General features: G+C 39.5%; 1 long non-coding RNA gene across 1 annotated transcript; it reads left to right on the top strand.

Moving 5' to 3' along the window:
* The first annotated feature begins 9,371 nt into the window (after nucleotides 1-9,371).
* On the top strand, nucleotides 9,372-13,990 carry LOC138165898 (uncharacterized). Its single transcript, XR_011169483.1, has 2 exons — nucleotides 9,372-9,460; nucleotides 13,615-13,990. It is a non-coding gene; the product is annotated as an uncharacterized lncRNA (long non-coding RNA).
* The last annotated feature ends 12,327 nt before the right edge of the window (nucleotides 13,991-26,317 follow it).

Below are 26,317 nucleotides of genomic sequence, written 5' to 3'. Positions count from 1 at the left end.
GATGACCTTGTCCACACAGGGTTTCCACAAACCTGACAAATTTACAAAATAAGGGGAATCAATATAGACCCCCGAGAAGGGGCTGATACTAATGCCCCAACCTATGCACACCATGATATATTCTTTCTCCTGACTGATGTAAACCACATACTCTCTGGGTGGCAAGTCTACTTTTTTCAGTCTTAATTTAGTTTATTTTTCAAGTTAGCTGAGACTTCCTCTCGCTGTATACATCCTGTGACATCATATTCCCATGGAACAGAAATTCTCTGGTTGTTTGGTCGTGAGTTACAGTCTGTATTTCTACAAGGGTAAATTCTACATATGATCATCAAGCATTGGCAAGTGTTTAAGTATTGATCATGTGCCATGAGTGTGGGGGAAAAAATACAGTGAATGAAATAACCCCTACTGTGTCCAGGCATGGAGAAGGGCCAGTGCAAAAGCATGGTGATGGGTGCTAGAGTGTCCTCTGTGAGGATCAACAAGCAGACCAGCATGGCTAGAGAGGGTACATGGAAAGAAGTGATATGTGAAAAGCCTAGATAGGAAGGAGCCAAGTTGGATGAGCCTTAAATGCCACACAGAGATTTGATCCTAGAGGTAAGAGGGAACTAAAGAATTTATATACAGGTGATGTAGTTAATCCTGTGCTTTAAGAAAATCACTTTGGCAGCATTGTGGAAGGTGGCTTGTAATGGGGAGATAAGAGGCAGGGAATCTAATTAAACAGCTACTGCAATAGTCAGGCAAAAAGCAGTGAAGGCCAGAACTGGGGTGGTGACTGTGAGTGCAAGCAGAGAGAAGGGAACATATATATATGAGAGATGTTGTGGAGACAGAAATGACAGAATTTGGCAACAGGTGAGATGCAGAATAACCAGAGGAGTCTGTGACCCCAGTTTCCCAGACTCCTGTTATACAATGCCAGTATCTTAAGCCTTTCATTGTACCCAGTTCTAATTAGAACTGGCTGCTGAAAGACTCGCTCTAACTTGCTAATGAGTCACAACTATAATTCCACTTCTCTCATTCTGAATACACCTTTTTGTTGTTGTTGTTAATTTTTAGAGATCCCCTTCTGCTCCTGGTCCATGTTTCCTAAACCCACTGCCCCCATATGACAGCTACCACAGCTACTGATGCTTGTCTGCAAATCTGTGTAAACTAGGGACATGAGCAACTCTGTGCCTTCTACTGTAGTTCATGCATTTACTACTGAGAGTCTAGACTATCACCTTGCTGCTGTCCCATGGAATAGCATGTGAAGGAGGCTGCATACTCTGTCTCTGACAAAAATTGCTATTCATCTCCTCATGCACTACTATGCTGGACTCGGCCATGATAAAAAGTCTAGTGTTTATCAATCCTCGTCTTCCTCCATGCCATCCACCTAAACACCACCCTAACTTTACATGACATATATGTAGAATGGGGGAAAATGAGTTGAGGATGATATTGAAGTTGCTAATCTGGGTGACCAGAGAATGGGGATGAAGGCACCATGGAAATTTTCAGAAGATGGATGGCTTTAGGAGGGAGCTTTGTCTTAGACACATTGAAAATACCTCTGGGATATTTTGTCCAGAAGTCCAATGGGCAAAAGGTGATATGGGTTTGTAGTTCAAGAGAGACTAAAGCTGAATAAATATATCTGGATACCATCTGCATAGAAATAAGAATTTAATCCCTAAACTTATAAAGTCAACAAGTGAAAAAATATAGAAAGACAAAGAACAGGGCCTGGGGTGGGAGTGGGTGGGCATATTTAGTGGGTGTGGCATGGATGGAAATCCAGTAGAAGGGACTGAGAAACCATTGTGAGGTTGACAAATAGGAGAACCAGGAAAGAGCAATAATCCTGAAGATACTGGGTGGAGAAAGGGATCCAGGAGAAGAGAATGATCCACAGTGGCAAAGAATGGAGAGGAATCAAGAAGGATGAGGATTAAGAAAACACCACTGGATTTGACAATTAAGAGATCATTGGTAACTTGGGAGAGAAGTTTCCTTTGAATGATGAGGTCAGAAGCCAGACTGCAGAGGGTTTAGGAGTTAAACAAGGTGGAAGCATTGATAGTCAATAGCTTTTTAAAAGCAGTTTTGCTGAGAAAAGACTTTCCATAGGACAATAATGAACAGGCATGGTAAGATCCAAAGAGTTGGTCTTTTTTAAATGAATAGGGAGGCATTAGGGAGAGGCTGATGATTAGAGAGGGGATGAATGTGGAGGTAATTTAGAGAACAGAGGAGGGGGTGGAATAAAGGATATATGTAGAGGGACTGGTCTTTAGGTACTGATACAGAGTGATATAAGTGAACTGATACAGAGTGAAGTAAGAAGAACCAAAAAAATGATGTACATAAGCAAAAAGAAAAAAAATAAGCTAGATACTATTGAATTATAATGATAAAGCCTGGTCTCAAAGAAGAGGTGAGAAGATGCACCTGTCTGTTTTCATTGCAGAAGTAATTATGAGAGTAAGGGTGTGAAATACTGTATTTTCTGTCAGACACAGTCCATGTTTTGGTTAGTTATTTTGGAACACTTTTTCTCCCACTTTTTTTTAACCCATTGCCAGGTTTGGGGGGAGATATATATTCAAGAATAAAAACAATGTTAAAAACAAAAGGTATAAATAAAAGTAAGATACAATTCTTTAAAATAATCAGACCCACCCAAAAATATTATCTTTGAGCCTTCTTTTTTGATAGAAGTTGGGTAATTTCCACAGGGGTGGGCACTAGAAATCTGGGAGATCAGGAGAGGAGATCTGGGACATCAGGAGTGGAGATCTAGGAGATCAGGAATGGCCTTGTGCAGCAGGGACACATGAGCTGAGCTTTGAAGGGACCCGGGGATTACCCAGGGTGGAGGAGCAGAAGACAGGCCAGATTTGGAGGATAATCCATACAGTAACAGAAAGGTAGGATATTGTGTATGTAGGACAAGTAGGCCAGTGTGGTGAGAATGTGCAGTGTGTGAAGTAGGGTAGTGAACAGTCAGCTTAGAAAGGTAGGAGCCAGATGGTGAAGGCTTTAAATATGACACAAGGAGTTTGTATCCTGAGGCCACTGAAGCTTTTTGTGTGGGGGAGTGACAATGCTGAGCCCTTGTTTTAATAAAACTGACTCGACAGTCACTTGGATAGACAGGAGAAGGGAGAATGTGGATGCAGGGAGACCTATGGAATGTTCTCCTTCGGCAGGACTCCAGAGGAATGGTAAGGCAGGAGAGAAGGGCTGGGCTGGGTATTCAGTCTTCTCTTTAACTCTCTTGTGTTCCCTCTCTTTAGGGATGTCTTCAATGAACCCATTATTAAGAATATTGCTGAAAAATACAAGAAATCTGAAGCTCAGGTACAGGGATGCAAAGTTCCCCCGTACTTGCTGGATGATATTCAAGAGACTTACAAATGTTTGTTGAGGGCCTTCCGTGTAAAATACACTCTGCTAGACTCTGTGGGAGAGCCAAAGATAAATATGACCCAATCCCTCCCTGCTTTCAGGGATGTTAGAGTATGACAGAAGACATACATGTGCTGGAGGTACAGCTCTAATATCAGCAGTTACTTATTTCAGGTTCATTTGGGAGGAAATGAGTCACTCAGGAGTTATTGAACGTTTACAAAAGAAAGTTTGTCTGAAAACAAAAAGAAGGTGCAACCAGTATACATGATACTTAACTACTTTAGGCAAGGTCTCCCTTGTCTCCTTATTGGAAATGTGTATGATTGGCAGGTCCTCAGAGTGGCTTGTGTGGTCTTGGACACCCTCCATGTCTGAGAGACTTGGACTCCATGTGACTGGGACTTTTTATGCCTGTACATGATCAGGAAGCTGGGGGCAATCAGGTCCAGGGGCAGCTTTGTCCTGGGCCTGCCCAGTGTTGACTGAGCAAAGAGGGCTGGGGAGAAAGGAAACTACATTAAGAAAGGTAAAACCAGTTACGCCCTAGTGGTAGCTTTGTTTTCTTTTAGGTAAGACCTTCCCATCTTGTAAATGGAAAGAAATTGTATTAGGGAAATGCTGGCCTGATCACATACTGCCCATTAGTTGCAAGGTCTTAAGGATCTTCTAGAGGATTTTTAACTATTTAAATGCTTATTTTTTGCTATACAGTTCTCCTAGCATAGGCCTTACTAAGGGAAAAAGGGGAAAAAAAAATACAAATGTGGAGCAGAATAAAATCCAGAAATTCTAACCCTTTTCTTCCCCCTTCTAAAGACCACCTCTGTAGTCTGAGTCTGGTCCATGTGGTGAGTGATGACAAATCTCTACAGGCATGGGCCTTTCAAGGTTTTAAGAGCCTAAGGAGAGAGACTGTTGGACAGGCCACTTTAGGTATTTCAGGATTGTTATGGATCCCAATCGAGAGAGATATACTTGCAGATGAATCAGTAAATGAAAGCCATCAGGATACCCAGGTGGGGAATGTGTATTCCTTTAAAACCTAGAGTCCAATAAATCTCTGGACTTCCTTCTTAGATCACGGGAAAGCTGGGGTAATAACTTATTCTGAGTATTTCCTGAAATCCTCTGGGTTTTCTTTATCATTTCCTTATCCTTATTCCCTAAAACTTGACTGAGTGGACCCTGGATATTCTTAAGGATGAATATTACCCTTGTCCTCCTAAGCAGGCCTGATCTAAGGCCTCATCTGGCCCAGTTGACATTATGCAAATAATGCAGCGGTGTACATTAGTGTACCACTACAGGGAAGGCGTCTTCTTTCAGGTCTCTGTCTAGCATAATGTGAATAATCACATGAAGGAGCGTTCAGGAAGCCCCTAACAAGGATAATAAAGGTGTATCAGACTCCTTCCTAGGTGAAAACAAATGGTTCCACAGGAATAGTGAAAAAAGCATTGGCAAGAGTAACAGCCCAGTACCATCCATTCTTCCATAGAAATGACAAATTAATGAAGAGCTGCGGACACAGGCATGATGACTTTGTTCTGCTCCTGTAGTCCCTTCTAAGCTGCCAGGAGCCACTGGCCTTCCTCACAGGTAACAGGGGATTGTTGTAAAGGGAGGTGGTATAACAAGAGAAGAAATCTCTTTCACCCTCCTGGGGATCTGATATTTTATGACGTTAAATACTAAAAAATAGAATGGTTCAGGGAACTAAATGTTTCCATTTGGCCCTATGCTAGATGTTGCCAAAAGGACTCACAGACACTGAGTCCGCAATACTCCTTTCTTCCCTAGATTGCTCTCGTTACCCTGCCCTGAATGACCCAAATGGGGTTTCTTGTGTTAAATCTTGAAGAATGACTCCCATGTGTAATAGTGACCCCCAGTCTCCACCTGGGTATCCTGAGGATACTGCCCATGATTATGATAAAGACAATTAGTGCAGGAAAAGACATGAATAAAAGTGCAAAGGAGGGAAAGCATGAGATGTTTTCATGTGATGGTAACTAGTCTAATTTGACTAGAGAATGTGGAAGATGGTAAGTGATATGAGATGCATTTAGAAAGACAGTTTGGAGCCAGGTTATAGAGAGCTTAAAAAACTAGCCCTTAGCCTGAAACCAGCCTTAAGAAGAGGGAAACATGTAATTTCCTAGCCCTGTGGTCAGTTACCCTAGGTTCCCTCTACACACTAGAAGTTCCTGCTGTTAGATATTAACTTCTCCAAAAAATGAGATTTATTTCCTTACAGGATGAGGAAGATATTAACAAATCTTGATTGTAACGATGATGAAGAAGATGATGATGATGGTCCATATAAATGTTCAACAATTCACAAAATCTATAGTATTGCCAGTTCCATGAATATTTCCTTGTTTAACCCCTTTCCTAAAAATTGGAATGAGAGGTATTTGTAGCATTCCCCAGGAAACTAATCCCTATAGTTTTTTATAACTATATAAATAACTATATTTAATATAAAGAAAAGTATTAGAAGACAGAATTTATTAGTAAAACTCATTTTGGTGTGCTATCATAATTGCTAGAATGCTGAGGCTCATTGACCTGCCATGTGACATGATGACAAAATCTGGCTGATTAATTTCAGTCTTTTGTCATGATATAATAAAAACTACCTATTAGAATGATTATTTTGGGGGTGGGGATATACTAAAGTAAGCACAATTACAGTCTTTGTCAGGAAAAAACTACAGTTAGCTGACTCCACAAATCTCCTTATGTGGGTCTTTTCCACAGGTTTTGATCTGATTTCAGATACAGAGAAATGTGGCAATAATCCCTAAGTCTGTCATACCAAGTCGAATAGAAGAGAACTTCCAGGTAAGTACTGCTGGTTGGTGGGAGACTTGGGCCAACAATTTCCAGGTGATCAGGTCAGAAGGTGTGAAGGGAATGTCCTGCAATCTCCTTCAGGATCAGGGAACTAGATATTAATAGGAGCATGGAGTGGACCGGCCCTAGATTTGTAGTCAGAAGAGCTGGGTTCAGATCCTGACTCTACTACTTACTACGCACAGTGGATAGAGTGACAGGCCTGGAGTCAGAAGGCTCATCTTCCTGCAGTCAAATCTGGACTCAGACACTTAGGATCTGTGACCCTGGGCATGTCACTTAATCCTGCTTGCCTCAGTTTCCTCATCTGTAAAATGAGCTGGAGTAGGAAGTGGCAAACCACTCCCAGATCTTTGCCAAGAAAACCCCAAGTGAGGTCAGGAAGAATTGGAAATGAATGAACAATATCAAAAACAAGAAATTGAACTTTACACTTATTTTGCTTCCAAAGAAGTATATACTATTTAATAAGAAAGTAACAAAAGTGCCCTGTTTATGAGTTTCTTTTTTTTCTTGGCATTGAAAAATGTGTTATTGATGTTTTTTTTCTCTTATATCTATCACTTTCCACTAATCTACCACCATCATTCCCTTTTCCCAATTCAGAGAAGCTTATAGGGACTCACAAGGTCATATGCTCATTATAAAATATGCCAGCTTTTAGAGCAGTTAGGATTCTTTGTAAGCGCTCTAACAGGCAGAATGCAACCTGGGACCTTTGTGACACTGGCTGAGACTCCACGTCCAACAGACAGAAATTCTCAGTCAGCACTTTTATTTGTATTTTTATATATTCAGATTTTAATGGGAAATTGTATCCAAATACTAGGGATAAAATATATCTATGAATTCATTGATATCTGCTATCAATCATTTTTGTCAACATGCAGAGACATTTTAATATCTCATTTTAACATGCTCTGAGCAGAGTCTCATGGTACACAATAACCAATTTAGAAATGAGTAACATTTCTGTAAGTCTTACATAGGAAAAATGAGGATGGTTATATTAGGAATTTTATAGATTGAAGGGGGAAGACAGGGCAATTGGGGTTAAGTGACTTGCTGTAATGGGAATGTAAATTTGAAGATCTTCCCTGCCCCTAGGCTAAAGTGCACCTGGAGCCTGGGGTGGGAGGCTTGTTTTTCAGTAGATACTTCTTGATTAGCCAGTGAGTCAATAAGGTTGTTACATTCTCTGAGCCAGGAGAAGGCTATATAAGCCCTGATGTGTAGCTTTGTTTTGGGGCTCACTTTGAGAAGTGTTCTGTGATTTGATCTGGATTCTGGGAAGCTGTTGTTGAGAGCCCCCCACCCCCCACCTCGGCTTTGAAAAACCCAGCTGTTGAAACCCAGATGTTGATTGGGTATGGATGTAATGGTTGGACAGTTTGAAATCTGTCTACTTGATCTGTTTCTGTCTTGATAATTCTGTCTGTATATTCTTAAGTTCAGGGTGCTGACCTCTTTCCCCTGAACTAGGTAAACGACATGTTTGACTGATTAAAGTAAGCTTGTTACCCCATTTTGAGTTGCTTTCCTTTATCAAAGCAGATCCAAGAACCTATGGTGGCATCAACCCTGGGGACGCTGGGGTGCTTGCCACTACAGTTGCCCAAGGTCACACACCTCGTAAATGTTAAATTCTGAGGTCACATTTGAACTCACATCCTCTGACTCCAGATCCCGGCTCTATTCACTGTGCCACCTAGCTGCCCCTGAAAGTAAGTATTTATATACCAAAGAATGGATAGGAAAAGGTGAAGATACACATCGAATAAATTAACAAACTGATCAACAAATACTGGAATAAAGCAAATGTCTTAAGCTGGAATTTTTAAAACAGAGCTAGAACTGACCAGATAATGTCAAGGATGTAATTGAAGTCTGAGCTTAATTAAATAAGTATACCAAAGTTGAGCCAGAAATTCTTGTATTATTAACCTGAGCCAAAGTTTCACATCTCAGCTAAATTCTTCAAGCTTCAGCTTGTTATGTGACTGTTTCAGGTAAAATGGCAGCTATATTAAAGGTCTCTTAGGACACTCCTTATGGAATGGTGACTTCAGGGAGACTACTTCCTACTTGTGATGGATGTTTGGATATCAATGTGACCTCTGTCGTGAAAGGCAAAAATTCAAGCTAATTCTTCTTAGGGGTGGCATGTTTTTCTATCCTGTATGAAATAGAATGTTAGACTGGGTCAGGTCAAGTCATGTCAGAACTTAACCATTCTTGTGCAGAAGTTGCAACACAAAACCGATAGTTGTTTTTCATAAAAGTTCACAAGGCAATAGAACAGGATTGAAGTAAGTTTCTACGTATTTAGATATGTAATATTTTGGAGTTGGTTCTGAGAGGGGTCATCAGATGGAAGACAGACTAGTTTCTTGGATTATTTTACTTTGAACTGTTATCATTAGTTTGTATTCATTACAATTTAACCTCATCAGCATTTGTAACCAGTTTTTTTTTTTCCTGACTTTAAATCCTCTCTTAGCAATATGTATAATGCTAAAAAAAAATCCAGATTTGGAGTCAAAAGACTTGAGTTCAAGTCTTAGGTCTTCTGCTTACCACCCTACTAACCTTTGATAATTCCCTTAGTCTGTCTATACCTCACCACGTCTTCAAAATGAGGAGTGTGGACCATGTGGTGGTGGATGATTTTGATGATGACAATTGCTTTAATGCTTTACGGTTTGTAAATCCTTTACAAGCATGATCTCACTGTATCTTCTCAGCAAAGCTTTGAGGAATGTAGTGTCATTCGTTTGAAGAGAATCATTTAACATGAAGGGAGATGTCCTACCCTAAGCATGAATTGGATTTTAAAAGAGAGGCAGAGTGGTACATAGTCATCAGCTTCACTTTAATTTCTAGAGTCATACAAGTCCAGTGACAAGACTATTATTTTTCCTATTAAGTGGATGAGGTTACTGAAGCTCAGAGAGTGACTTTCCTAAGGTGACACAGCTAGTGTTTGAGGCAAGATTCCAACCTAGGCTTCCTAACTTCAAGTCCATGCACTACACCATGCTTCTTCTACAGAGATTATGTCTAAGGTCTTTTTCAGGAACAAATTTGATGATGTCCTATGGTTCTAGGTGTTTGATTTTGAACTCGCAAAAGAAGACATGGATGCCCTCCTCAGCCTGAACAGGAATCTTCGATTGGCTGAATTTCCCAAGTAAGTTTGGCTTCCCTTCCTTCTGCTTTAAACAGGGCATGTTCTGTTAATGATAATCATTGGACATGACTGCTTGTAGCAGGCAGGAGGATATTCCTGGTTTCATTGCTACAACAAAAGCCATTTAAATTGAGGATCAGCTTTGAAATGCTTCAAAGAAGACAGCTCTTACCCAAGATGCTAAATGCCTGATGTCGGGCAAGGTAATTCACTGGAATATTGCATGCTGCTGCTCACTCCAAGTTCATTTCCATTTTCAGAGTCAAATGCTAGGGAGAAGATGTGGGACAGATCCTTCACAAAGCCTTTTCAAGTTCCCCTCAAGTGTTAATGCCCCCTTCCTCCAATTTTTGTATGTATTTGTATGTACTGTGCATGTTGCATCCCTTTAGTAGAGTTGTGAGAGTGGAGAGTGCTGTATTTTTCCGTGGGGGCAGAAATTCTCTTCCTTTTATCTTCATAATCTCAGTACCTCACACGATGTCTGGCAACTAGTAAATCCTTAATGAATGATTATTCATTGATTTGCCAGAAACTCTCCTGCCTATTTTTTAAACATGCATCTCAGAAATGTATAAACATTTACTTTGCCAATGTGGATATGACATGGAGTGGGGTTAAATGTGTTTATAGATATTGAAAAACCATGAGTTCTTGTCCATTTGAAAAGTTCGAGCATTTTAAAGCAAGTCAAAAGGCATATTCCTTCAGGTTCTACTTTGAGGCTTTGGAAATGTCTTGGAGGGCAGTGATGGTGGGGATAGTATTAACAGGCTCTTCTGATAATCCGTTATACCCTATAATGGGGGGGAAATGTCAGAGCAGGGAGATTTTCCAGGTCCAGCTAGAATCAAGAATCATGGATTCACCCTAACCAGATCCTGAAGCAGGATTCACACTCATGCTTTAATGGTGGATGCCTCTGACTGTGGATCAGTCAGAATCAAATAGAATGGTAGGTATATACCCCTCTCCCTCCTGGTCAAAATTGTTCTGGCCTCTTATCCTTTTTCAATGGTTAAATCAAGGTAGGGATTGATGATATGGTTGAAACAAATGACAACATTTGGTCTAGAAGCTGAGAACTAAAGTAGGAACTTAATTTACATCAAGAACAGACAGAGAGACCAATTACTAAAATATAGGTCAAATGCTTGCACAAATGTAATAGATGTGAGAGAAGTAACTCACTTATAAATTTACTTAGTTTAATTTAAAAGAGGCCAAGGAAGAGACATTGATAAAAGTCATAGCTGATCTCAAAATGATTGATTATATTTTGTGTTTTCTGGATATTCTCTATGTTACCAAGTTTAGGCATATCATATACCTGTTTGGGACACACATACTTTCTTTCAGGAAGAATCTCTGATTCCATCAGCATGGAGAAGTCGTGGCACACAAACTTCCTGCACCAAAGAAAACATTATTAACATTTTTGTTCTTATATAACCTGCAATTTTCAACATTTCTAGCCCCACTATTTTTTGGAGGGGGGAAGGCATGGCAATTGGGGTTAAGTGACTTGCCCAAGGTCACACAGTAAGTGTTAAGTGTCTGAAGCTGGATTTGAGCTCAGGTCCTCCTGACTCCAGGACCAGTGCCACCTAGCTTTTCACATTCACTGGTGCCACCTAGCTGCTCCTATCTCCACTTTCCACCAAAGAGTTATCTCATAATAAAAATTTATATAAGAGAAAACAGTTTAATAAAGGCAATGTATAGAAAAAGTCCAATGTTATCTGCAGTGTTCCATATCTTAGACCCCTATTTCATTGTAATTTCATAATGTTTAGTTTTAGTTATTCTGTTATTTTTGTTCTTTCCACTTATACTTTTGTAGTCATTGTATATGTTGTTTTCATAGTCGGGCATCTGCTGTGTTTCCAATTTATTGCTATTAATAAAAAGTACTGGTATACCTAATTTGTCATATATAAAACCTTTGTTTTTGTGATTGACTCTTTTGGGAATTGGTATATATATAGCAATGGGAATTGAGGGCAACTGTCTCCTTTTTTTCTCCAGAATTTATTTACTTTTGTTTTTCAACATTCATTGCCACAAAATTTTGTTACATATTTTCTCCCCATCTCTCCTCTACTCCCCACCTCAAGATGGCAAGCATATTAAATATGCCTTCCCCTAGTCTGCCCTCTATTATGTCCCCTCTTTTCTCTTACTTTCTTGTAGGGTAAGATGGATTTCTATACCCCTTGGTTGCATGGAAAACAAATTTTTTTTAGTATTTGTTTTTCAAACTTTGAACTCCAGTTTCTCTTCCTTCTTCCCTCCTTACCCACCCCTACTGGGAAGACAAGCAATTCCATATAGCTTATACATGTGTAGTTATGCAAAACATTTCCATAGTATTCATATTGTGAAAGACTAACTATATTTCCCTCCATCTTATCCCGCCTCCCCCACTTATTCTATTTTCTCCTTTTACCCTGTCCCTTTTCAAAAGTGTTTGCTTCTGACTCCCCTCTCCCACAATGCACCCTCCCTTCTTTCATCCCCACCTCTTATCCCCTTACCCCCTACTTTCCTTTAGGTAAGATATCCAATTGAGTGTATATGTTATTCTCTCCTTAAACCAAGTCCAATAACCAACTATCTGTTTAAAAAAATCATTCCAAATTGCATTACAGAAGGTTTGGACCAATTTGCAGCCCTAAATACCACAATACCAATTCTTCCGATTTTTTGTCATTTTTGCCAGCTTGCTAGTGTAAGGGTCAAACGTCTGAGATTTCATTTTGCTTATTATTTTGATCTGGATTGTTCTTTCATATCATAGCTTTCAATTCTTCTCTTTAGAAATATTTTCTGGTATTCTTTTCACATTTTTACTGCAGGTATTGGCTTTTGTCTTTGGTTATCTACATATCTTGGATATCAAATCCTTATCAATAATACTTGAGAAGTTTTTTCCTAGGTCACTTCCATTCTTATCCTAATTGCCTTAATTTTGTTAATCCAAAAACTTTTGAATTTCATGCAATAAAATCATCTGCCATCTCCTCTATCCATGGTTTGGGGACCTGGGATCTGCTCATCTGACTTAATAAAGAAATGAATATTGAAGAATTGCTTAAAGAGGTTAAGTAATTTGACCTGAGTCACTTATCTTCTTGCATGTCTTCAGGACTCCAAGCCAATATTTTACCTGTCACATGCCATGCTGTCTCTTAGTCTTTTTTGTAAGCTTTTTGTGCTTTAAAAACTTTTTAAAGAGCTTTATAGTGATGAAATTGTTCATATTTATATTTAACTATTGGGGTCACTCCCACACAAGATTTTATTGTCACAGAAGTAAAGCAGTTTCACAAAATCATAAATTATGACCACATGCCACTGGGGCATTATTCAGCTCACTGCCAATTTTGTGGCAGTGTTTATCTGGAACCAGCTGTCCCAGTAGCATCAATGTTGTGGTCTTGCAGAACTAATTAATAACAACAGTGAAAATAACAACATACATTTCTTAAGTTGGGAATGTTTATAAATAACCTCCAAAGGTATGCCAAGGAATGCTTTGTAACCATCTGTACTATGCTTTGCAAACTGTCACGTGGAATTAGGGTCTTAATACATGCTTTTCATATAATGATTAGGACTGATTCACTGTTTTAAGAGGCCATGTGGTGTAGTGGATAGAGGGATGTGAAAGCCAGGAAGAGCCAGGTTCAAGTTCTGGCTCTAACAAATACCAGTTATGTGACCTGGGGCAAGTCACTTAATCTCTGAGGGGCTGCGGCAGGGCAGAGGGTGAGGTGGAAGGCAAACTTGGGCTCTGGGGACCAAAACTCGTCTCCTATCTGTTTTACTTGACTTGAACTAATAAAGTTTTTTACCTTATTAAGTTGTTTTATAACCAGTCAGGGGACCCCTGCTCTATGTCTCTAAATCACAGAGAAGTGCTGGGTAGAGGGTGTTTCCTCTCCTGGAGGTTCCCTATATCAGTGAAATCACTAGTCATCCTTAGGGTCCTCTTCCCCACCTCCTCCCTCACTTGTGTTAAATCCTGTGTAAGCCACCAAGTGGGGTTAAGACTAACTTTATGGCAACAAGAAGAAACAATTCATGTTACTCAGTTCAAATGTTTATTTCTTAAATTTATAACAGGATCTTTTTTCTCTCTCCTTTTGTAGTGCTAAAAATCACAAATACTATCCTTTCAACATCGAATACTGAGGAGGGTCTGGACTGATCTTCTTCCCATCTGAGTACAGAGACAGCAGTCTCAACCTCTAGAAAACTTTCTCTACTACCCCAATGCTAGAAAGTGTTTTGTGGCTTAAAAAATGTTTGTAGTAGCAGCTTTGATTGGGTGGGGGTTAAATGATCTGGAGGTTGGTCAGACTTTCCATTTTTTGCAGTCAGGAAAAACAGGGTATTGGGGGATTTTAGAATACTGACCAATTGCTAATGTCAACCTGTGTGCTGAAGTGCCTTAATTTACCTTATCCGATTAATTCACTGTGGAGAAATGCATGACTGTTAATAAAGTAATGGTAAGTGAAATAATGTGGGTGCCATTTTATTGTGGTGGCTTAGTGCCATGTTTATTGATTGGACTTTGATGTATATATGTGTTAAAAAGTGTTGTTTGCTGGGGAATTTCTTAGCCAAGAGGGAGTGTTTTTCCAGCCAGATAACTCTGGCAGGTTTTATTTTACCTGGAAGGAAGTGTTGATGTCTTAGGAGTGTTGGGACCTCAAAATTCAAGGGCAAGTGATGCAGGTCCTGCCTCACATGAATTCAACCCATGCCTTCTTTTAGCCAAGGACAAGGTTTATTAGAACATGGTTGGGGTGGGTGAGATTTTAAGAATCAGCACTATTGTGACACTTGTATTGACGAGCAGGCCAGACTGAATCTGAGTATTGGCCAGACTCTTAAGCAATCTGAGCATTTAATGGAGGCAAGATGGACCTTATGGAAGACTGGGAAGATCTGGATGTGATCTAAGAGTGGCCAAGTAGTCTGGGGTGACTGGTAGGTAACAGAGAAGGCATGGGAAGAGTTGGTTGTCCCAGATGAACACCAGGTCCCTGGGCCACATGGAAGGGGTCTAGAAGGAATTAAGGAATGGTGGGCTGGGGTAGGGATAGGTGTAGACAATGAGGGCCACCAGGAAAGAGCAGTGACAAGGATTATACTGAAAGGAGCCTCAAGTGAACGCCAGGGTCATGTGGGAGAGTTCAGGGAAAGTTGGGGGCAAAGAGGAGGTTTCCCAGGGCCTGTACCTCATCAGAAGTAAACCCTTTAGTTGACATGGTGGTAATTCTGAGTCACTGGATGAAAGTGAGGGAGAGTCTTTAGTTAGCCACTGTGGGAGAGGGGGACAGCTACTTCACAGAGACTTCTCAAGGGGCAAGGATTTTGTATCATTCCCCCAAAATGCCTTTTGGGGAGTTTTTGGCAAGTGGGCCAGAGAATGCTGAGTGGGTGGAGGTAGAAAGAGAAACAGTATCAAGTTTATGAAAGAGTCATATGACCTCTTAGCCAGTTTAATACTAATGACCCTGGTGCCTGATGTAGAATTGTTCACTGTACAAGAAGTGACTGTGCTGTAAGCCTGATGCTCCTGGAAATGTCCCTGCTTGTCATCACCACCCCACATCAGAAGAAATCTGGGACTATATTGGAGATCTCATCACCTCACTTCATCATCACCGTCTTACATTCAGAGACCTACAATGAATTACAACAATTTAGCATCACCTGCCACATGAGATTTGTCCTGAAGGAAGAAGGAAAGGCTAAGAATTTCGGGCTTTTTTCCCTTTTCCACATTTTTGTTTGTTTTGTTTATTTCCATTTTCCCCCTAGTACTGCCCATGCTTGGAGAGCTGTCCAGTAATAGTATTGTGAAGAAAATAAGAGCCAGCTGAGGCCTGGGTGCAGGGTAACTTTGGGTGTGGATTTATTGATCAATCGCTCGACTGCCCAGAGTATACACTCAAATCAGGTAGCCCTGTATTGGGGTACAGACTGAGTTTATAAAGGTAAAAACCACAATTGGGGAGGGGAGCTAGCGTAAGCAATGACATACAGAAGCCAAGAACAGCCATTGGTTGGAAACATAGTTCAGGGCTAATTTGGAAAACAAGGGTACAATGATGTGACCAGGGTCCTTCCTAGAACAGGGTGGAGGGTACAGGGGCAGTGGGATTCCCCAAACAGGCTAGGGTCATGGAACAGGTCAGGGTCATGTTCTGGGTGAAGGGTGTGGGGGACCTTGCTTGGTCAGCATCCTGGAACAGGGTAGTCTCTTGCATGGGATAGACTTGCCCCATGATCTCTATGCAGGCTTATACCATAATCCTTATACATGCTGCTGTTTCAAGGCTTACTGATTTAGGGAAGTTCTAACTTAAGAAAAGATAAGGGGCCAGGACTATGCCTTGGGTAACTCTTACCCAGGACTACGCCTTTAAGCTGTTACAAGCAGTTACAGGGTTTATGACAAAATCAAAGACAAATATAAAGGGGCTTAATGGTGGGCTCCAAATCAGGTGGCATGTGATTTGGGTTACTTTACAACAGTATAAGCATTTAAACGGTAAAAGGCCCTCTATAGAAGTGTTAAATTCATGGCCCACAAAGCTCCAAATCAAAATGTAATTGGGAAATGTATAACAAAGTAAATAAAAATACAACATCATGTTAATCTGTAGTTCTCTAATTCAATATGTGACTCCTAGAGTTCTTTTTCTATTCAAGTTTGACACCACTGCTCTAGAAAATCCTTAGGATCTTACTACCAAAGAATGGTATGTGATAGGACAAAGCTGCCAGTATGACCTGATTGGTCCCAGCTTCCCTGATGTAGCTTCTTAGTCATCTACTGACATAAAAAATCCCAGTCATGAAGAGTCTAGGTCTTTCAGACTTGGTTAGTACCTTAAGACCACAAGTGACCATACCCTGATGACCTACTGATCAAACGAGTTTCCAGATGGAGACGAAGGGGGCTGTGTCCAGAGATGTTAGGTGCTTCTGTGTCCTTGATGTATAGTCTTGCTCTGTTGGGGCAAAGTAAACCTCTTTTGTTAAATTGCAATGACTTGCAAGTGTCTTATTTTGCCTCAATATGGAATCTGAATAAGAAGGTGCTGGTATTAGAGCTGCATCTGTCCTTTCCTATTTTTATGAACAGTTTACACAATAATTTTTCTTTGAGAGAATTCACTTTGTAAATGCATTTGTTCTGGCTTTCTTTCTTTCTCTTTTATTCTCTTTCCTTTAAGTCTTCATGTATGGCACATTCAATTAATTTTTCCAAGTATTGAATTATTTAAATTACCTATATGTTATTCTATTAATCTGAAATATTTGTATTCCTGTATATATTTATCCATTTCATTTAGTGTGTAAATTGTAATGACATATAATTAGTCAAAATAACTTCTAATAATAACCTTTATTTCTTCTCCATTTGTTGTGAATTCTTCCTTTTTGTTTTGATACCACCAATTTGGTTTTCCTTTCTTTTTTTCTAACCAGACTCCTAATGGTTCATCTATTTTATTGTAGTTTTAAAATGTTTCTTCCTTGTTTTATATGTTAATTTAGTGATTTTCTGCTTCCAAACTTGTTAGCTCCTTCTTTGGTTTTTCTATTTTGGTGTGTGATTGGAATTTTCAAATTTGTTGCATTTCTGGTTGTTTTTCATGCCAAATTTTATTGAGTAGTTCTTTCTTTTGTTGATGAAAGATGTTTTTCTCTTAAGGTCTGTTTTTCATGCATACCAAAATAGTTGGTCTGTTGTTTCATCATTTTCTTTGATGAAATTCTCTAGTATTTCTGTTTTATTCTTGATTAGCCAATTCTTTAAGTTTAAATTATTTAGTTTCCAAATGATTTTTGATTCTTTCTTCAACAGTCTTTTATTTGAATAGAAATGTTCAGGAAGCTCCAGGGTGTTTAATTTAAAAAATTAGCCCCAAGGTGAGGAGGATTTTAAAAGTCTGGGGACACAGTAGTGGACACAAGACAATAGTGTGGTGCCACAATGGTCAGCCCAGGGCAAATCATCTATCCTGAGATACCAAAAGTAGGGGGGAGGAAGGGGCTAAAGATGCAGCACTTTGAACTTCAGAGTTACAGAGGGGCATAACCCCAAGAGTGACAATGCAAAGAGACCCAGGGTGAGACCAAGCAGGGTAAAAAATCACCTTACCCACACGGGGAAGCAGAGGGCAGAGTCTGTCCCTAGTACAAAGCATCCTTTAAAAAATTTAATCTGAAGAGATGAGTAAATTAAAGAAAACACTGATTGATAGAATAACAACTATAAGACCCAAAGGGGAAAAAATGGAATTTCCACAAAGACTACATGAATACCTAGAAAATATTTTTAAAAGCAGAAAAAAAGAGAAATAAAATCTCTGAAGGAAGAAATTGGTAGGCAAATAAGTAGTTTAACTTATCCAAAACTTATCCAGGAAATGGACTTTGGGTTTCATGACAAACAGGACAGAGGCCTAGACATTTTCTAGCAATTTCAAATAAGAATTATGCAAAAAGCTAAAGTATTTTCCACTGTGTGCACATGCTAAGACACCAAGAATCTTAAGGAAACAACAATCTGAAACAATTAATAGCAGAGAAAGCTAATTCCTAATCAAATCTCTCATCATTTAATAGGGGAAGATAAAACATAAAAGGGAGATGAAAATCAGGGAGGAGGGCAGAGAGTTAAGCAGGGAGTAAATATGGCTAGGGCCTCTCACAAAATAACAATTCCATCTAGGGAGTGAAGATCTTGAGGGAAGATCCACGAGGAAGGAGTTTGAGATTGGCAAGGTCAAGAGGTGGAGTGATCCAGAGTGTGAATTGAACTGGGAGTGAATTGAGTATGACGGGTCAGTCACTCAGTCCACAAGCATCATTATGTTCCTTCCACATGCCAGGCAGGCACTGTACTGAGAGCCAAAACTACAAAGGAAGGTGAAAAACAAAACCCCAAACCAAAAGAACCAACCTCTAAAACTAGTCCCTTCTCTCAGAGGAGCTCACAGTGTAACAACATGCGATAATTATGAACAAGATATACATAGTAGAAATCGGAGATAATTTCAGACAAAAGGTATGAAAATTAAGGACTGGGTGAGGCTTTTTATAGAAGGAGGGACTTTAGCTGAAACTTCAAGGAAGCCAGGAGATGGGAGATAAGGAGGGAGAGAATTCTAGGCAAGGCAGACAGCCAATGAAAATGCCTGGGAAGGAGTTAGGAGATGGAATTTTGTGTGCAAGGAATAGAAAGGAGACAAGTGTCACTGGATTAAAAAGTAGGTGGGTGGAAGTAGAGTTAGGTGTAAGAAGCCTAGAAAGGTCTGAAGGGCCCAGGTTATGAAGAGATTTGATTTCCATGTAGAGGATTTTATATTAGATCTTAGAGGTCACAGGGAGCTATTGGAGTTGATAGGAGGAATGATATGGTCAGATCTACATTTTAGCAAGATCATTTTTATCTCTGTGTAGAAAATGGATTGAAGGAGGAAGAGACTTGAGGCAGGGTAAACCAGAAGATATTGCAATAGTCCAGGCATGAGGCAGTGAGGGCTTGCACTAGGTAGGAGTATGGGGCATATAGTTAAGAGCATTCTGTATGTTAACAAAGCAAAATTGGGGCAGAGTCAAGATGGCGGAGTAGAAGCATGACCTCTAAGCCACTCCGGCTTCCACCTTCCCCAATCAATGTAAAAAGGGAACTCTGAACAAATTTTGAAGCTGCAGTACACAAAAAATGACACAGAGAAGCTAACTTCCCACTGAAGAGAGCCCAGCAGGGTGGCAGGAATTGGCCAGTGCAGTGCTCTGGGAGCCAAGCCCAGGCCCATTGTGAGCCAGAGGTTTTAGCCCCAGGGCCAGTCTGACCAGCCCCTGGCAGGAGGGACCCCAGATCAGCAGCAGCTGTGGCCCTTTCCAGATTTATCAACACACAGATGTGAAGGACAAAGAGAAAGGTCAGTGCAGTCTGGATTTTGGGACCCAGTAAGAGGGAGTACATTGGCTTTTGCCCCTGGAGGGAGAAGCTGCTGAGATGCTGGCACAGCCAGTCAGCGCCACATGGCAGCTTCAGCTCCTGACCTGCAGAGTGTAGGGGGACCAAGCGACCAGTCTGAGGGGTAATCGCTCTTGCTTTAACCTGCTTGGATCTGGATTGCAGTCTAGGGTGGAGGTCCTGGGGTGTGTGTCCAGCTTGCCAGAGTGTGGAGGCCTCAGAAAGAGCACCCATCTAATACCTCTGGCAGCTAAGAAAACCCCAGCATTTGGGATGAAACTTCCCCTGTCTGGTGGCAGAGTCCTACTGTGGCAAAAAGCCCAGGGGTCAAGTGACTGAGGGGCCACATGACCAGGCAAAGGAAACAAAGCAGACAGAAGATTCCAACATTACACTCCTATTTTGGGGACAAAAAGGAGCAAAGCATGAAACAGGAGGAAGACAGTGAAGTCAGAACTCCTGCACCAAAAGCTTCAAAGGAAAATATGAGCTGGTTACAGGCCATAGAGGACCTTAAGAATCAGATAAGAGAAGTGGAGGGAAAATTGGGAAGGGAAATGAGAATGATGCAAGAAAATTATGAAATAAGAGCCAACAGGCTGACTGAGGAAAATAACACCTTAAAAAACAGACTAACTCAAATGGCAAAAGAGGCTCAAAAAGGCAATGAGGAGAAGAATGCCTTAAAAAGCTGAATTTGCCAGATGGAAAAAGAATCTCAAAAGCTCACTGAGGAGAATCATTGCTTCAGAATTAGATTGGAGCAAATGGAAGCTAATGACTTTATGAGAAATCAAGATGCTGTTAAATTTAGATCCAAACAAATGAAAGAATAGAAGGCAATGTGAAATATCTCATGGGAAAAACCACTGACCTGGAAAATAGATCCAGGAGAGATAATTAAAAAATTGTTGGATTACCTGAAAGTCATGATCAAAGTAAGAACCTAGAAATCATCCTCCAGGAAGTTCTCAAAGAAAACTGCCTTGATATTTTAGAACCAGAGGGCAAAATAGAGGTTAAAAGAATCCACCGATGACCTCCTGAAAAAGATCCCAAAAAGAAAACTCCTAGGAATATTATAGCCAGGTTCCGGAATTCCCAGATTAAGGAGAGAATATTACAAGCAGCCAGGAAGAAACAACTTGAATATTGTGGAAACACAATCAGGATAACCCAGGATCTGGCAGCTTCTACACTGAGGGATCGAAGGGCTTGGAATATGATATTCCGGAGGGCAAAGGAGCTGGGATTAAAACCAAGAATCACCTAGCCAGCAAAACTGAGTATCATGTTTCAGGGGAAAATATGGTCATTCAGTGGAATAGAGGACTTTCAAGCATTCTTGCTGAAAAAACTAGAGTTGAACAGAAAATTTGACATTCAGATACAAAAAGCAAGAGAAGCATGAGAAGGTAAACAGGGAAAAGAAATCATAAGGAACTTAATCAAAGTTGAACTATTAACATTCCTACATAGAAAAACAGTAATTGTAACTGATGAAACTTTTCTCAGTATGAAAATAGTTGAAGCGAATAGAAATATATATGTATGTCTATATATGAGGGTATATGGGCATATGAATACATATGTGATGTGTGTAGAGGGCACAGGACCAATTTAACAGGAAGGGATGATACTTAAAAGGTGAAATTAAGAGGTGAGAGAGGAATATAATGAGAGGCGATGGGGAGAGACAGAATGGGATAAACTATCTCATATAGAAGAGGCAAGGGAAAATGGTTACAATGGAGGGGAAGAAGAGGAAGGCAAAAGGGAATGGGTCAACCTTATTCCCGTTAAATTTGGCTTGAGGAGGGAATGAAATACACACTAAATAGGGTATCTCACCCTCCAGGAGAGTAGGGGAGAAGGGGATGAGAAGGGGAATGATGGAAGGGAGGGCAGGCTGGGGGGGTAGGGAAGTTGGAAGCACCCACTTTTGAAAAGGGACGGGATTAAAGTAGAGAATAGAACAAATGGGAGGTGGGATAGGAGGGAGGGAAATACAGTCAGTCTTTTACAATATATCTACTGTGTTATTGTTTTGCATTAGCCACACATGTACAACCTATACTAAACTATTTATCCTCCCAGTAAGGGTGGGTGACTAGGGAGGAAGGGAATGAATCTGGAATTCAGTTTTAAAATCAAATGTTTAAATATATATATATACACACACACACACTATTATTAATTCTATTTTACATGTAATTGGGAAATAAGATATACAGGCACTGGGGCATAGAGATCCACCATGCCCTACTGGAAAAGTCGAAAGGGGTATGGGAGAGAACAGATTTGAGGAGGGGATATCCTGCGGGACTGCTATTTTGGGGCAGTGAGTAGGGGAAAAAAGGGGAGAAAATTTGTAACTCAAAATCTGGCGGAAACAAATGATGTAAATCAGAAGTTATTAAGCATATGAAAAATGAAAAAAACAAAGAAAAATTGACAGGCCTTGACAAACACAAGCACAGACAAACAGGGTAGATTTGAAAGTATTGTGTGGAATTTATCATATGGGTTTTTAAAAAAGAGTTGTATGCTCTGGAGATTTCATGGTTCCATATAGAGCCCTCCTTTTTGTTTTCTGCTATGTGAAAGGAAGGAAGGAATGAACATTTAAGTCCCTACTATGTGCCAGGCACTGTGCTCAGCACTTTTTTTCTTTTGCTTTTTGAAGGGCAGTTGGGGTTAAGTGACTTGCCCATGATCACACAGCTAGTAAGTGTCCCAAGTGTCTGAGGTCAAATTTGAACTCATGTCCTCCTGACTCCAGGGCCAGTGCTCGATTCACTGCACCACCTAGCTGCCCCAACATGAATTTCTTTTAAGAACACTACCGTGTTTCCCCAATAATAAGACCTATCCCGAAAATAAGCCCTCCCCTTACTGTGTAAGATTCCTCTAAAATAAACCCTCCCCGAAAATAAGCCCTATTGAGATTGCTACTGTAGTGAAGGTGATCCCCTGAGCTACATGCTACATTACGGTACCCTCTGTATGCACTGTCCCCCCGCCCCCCGAGAAACGCACACCGCGCTCCGAGCTGCATCCAATCAGAGCTGCAGCAATGAGTGCGTCATCCTGTTCTTCCCCAGTGATTTGCTTATTGAATAAAGGTACATTTTTTTGTTCACATTTACCTGTTTATTAAAATTGCTGTCAATGTTCATTAAAATAAGCCCTCCCCTGAAAATAAGCCCCCTGGTGTTTTTCTGTCCAAAAAAATTAATAAGACAGTGTCTTATTATCGGGGAAACACAGTAGGAAGCATAGGAATAAAGAAATCTTTCCCTAATATGGTAAGTAGTTATATAAATATAATAAAATTGATAGTATGGTAAAAAGTATCTATCTAAAACCAAGAGTGAGCATGACATTTGATGAGAATAAAATGGTTGTCTTTACATTAAGATCAGAGGTAATGCAAAGATGTCCATTGTGTTAGATATGAAACATAACAAAAAGAGACAAAAAGAAATTCAAGGAATAAGCATATTCAAAGAGGAAACAGAACAAATGCCCTTTTGCAGATGATATGATGATTACTTAGAGATGATATTTAGAAAACCTTAGAGAGTCAAATAAATATTATTTGAAACAATGATTTAATAAAATTGTGAAATATAAAATGTAATCACATAAACCGTCAGCCTATCTATATATTAATATCAAAACCTAGCAGGAAGATATAAGAAAGAGAAATCATTTAAAATACTTCCATTCATTTTTTTCTCCACTTAAGAGTATCTTATTTTTTCCAGTTACATGTGAAGATAGTTTTCCACATTCACTTCTGTAAGATTTTGAGTTCCATAATTTTTTCTCCCTCCGTCTCTCTCCTCCCCACTCCCCAAGATGGCAAACAATCTGATATAGGATATAAATGTACAAACATATTTACACATTAGTCATGTGGTAAAAGAAGAATCAAAACAAAAGGGGAAAACCACGAGAAAGAAGAAAGAGAGAAAATATCATGACCCAATCTGCATTCAGACTCTATAGTTCTTTCTCAGGATGTGAATAGCATTTTCCATCACAAGTCTTTGGAATTGTCTTGGATCATTGTGTCAAAGAGTATCAAAACTGATTATTGTACAATGTTGCTGTTACCATGTACAATGTTTTCGTGGCTCCACTCATGTCAGTCAGCATCATTTCATCTAAGTTTTTCCAGGTTTTTCTGAAATCTACTTACTTATGATTTGTTATAGTACAACAGTATTCCATTACCTTCATATACCACAACTTTTTCAGCCATTCTCCAATTGATGGACATTTCTTCAATTTCCAATTCTTTGTCACTACAAAAAGAGCTTTTGTATTTTTGTACATTGTAGGTCCTTTATCTTTTTTAGTGACCTGTTTGGTACATTGACCTAGTAGTGGCATTGCTAGATAGTTTTATAGCCCTTTGAGCAAAGTTCCAAATTGTTTTCCAGAATGGTTGGATCAGTTCACAACTCTACCAACAATGTATTAGTGTCCCAATTTTTGCACCTCTCCAACATTTATCATTTTCCTTTTTAGTCATATTAGCCAATCTTATAGGTATGAGGTGGAACCTCAGAGTTGTTTTAATTTGCCTAAATGCTTCTATTTAAAATAATTTTTTAGAAAGTATAAAATACTTGGGAGTTTAACTACCAAGACATACAGAACTAGATGAATATAACTACAAAATAAATTTTTTTAAAAATGAAGATTTATTTATTTATTTGCTTTTTGGAGGGGGAAGGGCAGGGCAATTGGGGGTTAAGTGACTTGCCCAAGGTCACACACCTAGTAAGTGTTAAGTTGCTGAGGCTGACTTTGAACTCAGGTCTTCTTTACTCCGGGGCCAGTGCTCTATTCACTATGCCACCTAGCCAGCCTTCAAAACAATCTTTATGAAAATAAAGTAGACCTAAATAATTGGAGAAGTATTAATTGTTTGGGTATTCTGAATCAATATAATTAAACTAATAATACTATTTAAAGTAATTTACTCATTCCATGCCATACCAATCAAACTGGAGCAGGGGTTTGTAACCTTTTTAGTCATCATGGCAAAACCTGTGGACACTCTGGTAAAACCTGTGAAATTTTTCTCAAAATAATGTTTTTAAATGCATAAGATAAATAGATAGGATTATAAAAGAAATCAATTACGTACAAATAAATATATAAGTTTTCCCATCCAAGTTTATAGACCACTTTGAAAACTATGGACATCTTGAGGTCCATGTATTGAGATTTAGAACCTCCTAATCAGACGGAAAAAGGTCAAGAGTGTCAAAATGGAAGGAAGGAAAGGAAAGCACTAGCAGATCTCAAACTGTAAGAACAATTTGAAACTAAATTTAAACAATTTAAACTAGCTATATGAAAAATGCTCCAAATCATTAATAATTAGAGAAATGCAAATTAAAGTAACTTTGAAATTTCATCTATTGAAATTCTACATATTAGAGTGACAAAAATAGCAAAAAAGGAAAATAGTAAATGTTGAAGGGGATGCTTTAGCAGGCCTGAGACTGAATCTTAAAATTACATGCATATGCCTACAAGTGGTTATACCATTAAATGTAACATCCAAAAGGCAGCCATGTGACCCAGTGGACAGAGACATTTCACTGCCATTTCACCTCTATCTCAACTCTCTGGACAACTTCATCAAGGTCTTATCTCTTGGCAAACCAGGACATGGCTTGGGGCTCTGCCAGTCAACTGCTCCTGTGTCTTTGCCAAGGAAACCCCAAACAGGGTCACAGAGAGTTGGATATGAATGAAATCACTCAACAATAACACAGCACCCAAAACAGTATCATTGGAATATGTGAATTCCAATGCATAGTATAAATAATCTCAGCATAACATTATTTGTGGCATTTTAGTAGAAGCTGAATGGCAGACTTTTAAAAAAATATCATTTGTGATATAAATCCTGTAAATCAACCCAATAGAGGAAAATGTTCCTGAGAAACAAAATCAATGTTAAAAAAAATAACAAATTAGAAACTAGATTTAAAAAGAAATCAAGGTGTAAAACCAGTGGAAGTATTTAAAAAATATATACTACACATTATAATAAGAAAGAAAATTTTCCAAAAATATATTTTAAATGCTGAGCTGAAATCATCTCAAAACTCAGAAGTACCAAAGGCAAAGAAAAAAAAAACATTTTCAGTGATGATATTACTATGGCTAGAATAATAGATAAACCTATTTGAAGCACACACACACACACACACACACACACACACACACACACAAAACCCAGAAAAAAATCAATTCCTTTTACCCAATATATCTAACCACAAGGAATTTCTGGCAGGCAAGGCAGATCTAACTATCAGTACACAAGCTTGAAGAACTCATTGTCTACCAGGGCAATTTCACTTTCCTTTGCGGGCATTGCTTCCTTTCAAATGCAATATGTATAGCCTTCCAGGTAAAAAGGACAAAAAGACTGCCCATATCAGCTCAACCTACTCAGCTTTCCTCTCTCTTGCCCCTTCCCATTACTCTCCTCCCTTTTAGTGTCCCTTCTTCCCTCCTCTTGCCCTGCCCCCTCCCTTCTCCATCCTCCCATTCTGACCCCCCCCCCCTATTCTTTAGGAATAACTATTGAAAAAAGTAGATAGCAGTCAAATTTAAGTCAAATGAAAACTTTATTTGCTCAAACATTTCAATGTAGTTACTTTTCTAAGGATGCTTTAAAGAGCTGATTTATGACTTGCTGTTCTCTTCACCCCATCCTGTGCAAGGTTTTTCATGCCACTTCCTTTGAGCTTTCTTGGGCCATAGAGTATAAATAGAAATAGCCAAGGCTTCAGTCAATTAGTTTT

This window comes from Petaurus breviceps, unplaced genomic scaffold (genome assembly GCF_028583685.1).
Source record: "Petaurus breviceps papuanus isolate PSGF00001 unplaced genomic scaffold, PetGlider_PUasm1.0 216, whole genome shotgun sequence".
NCBI lineage: Eukaryota > Metazoa > Chordata > Mammalia > Diprotodontia > Petauridae > Petaurus > Petaurus breviceps.
Note: the sequence above shows the minus strand (reverse complement) of the source record. Positions and strands in the feature narration are given on the sequence as shown.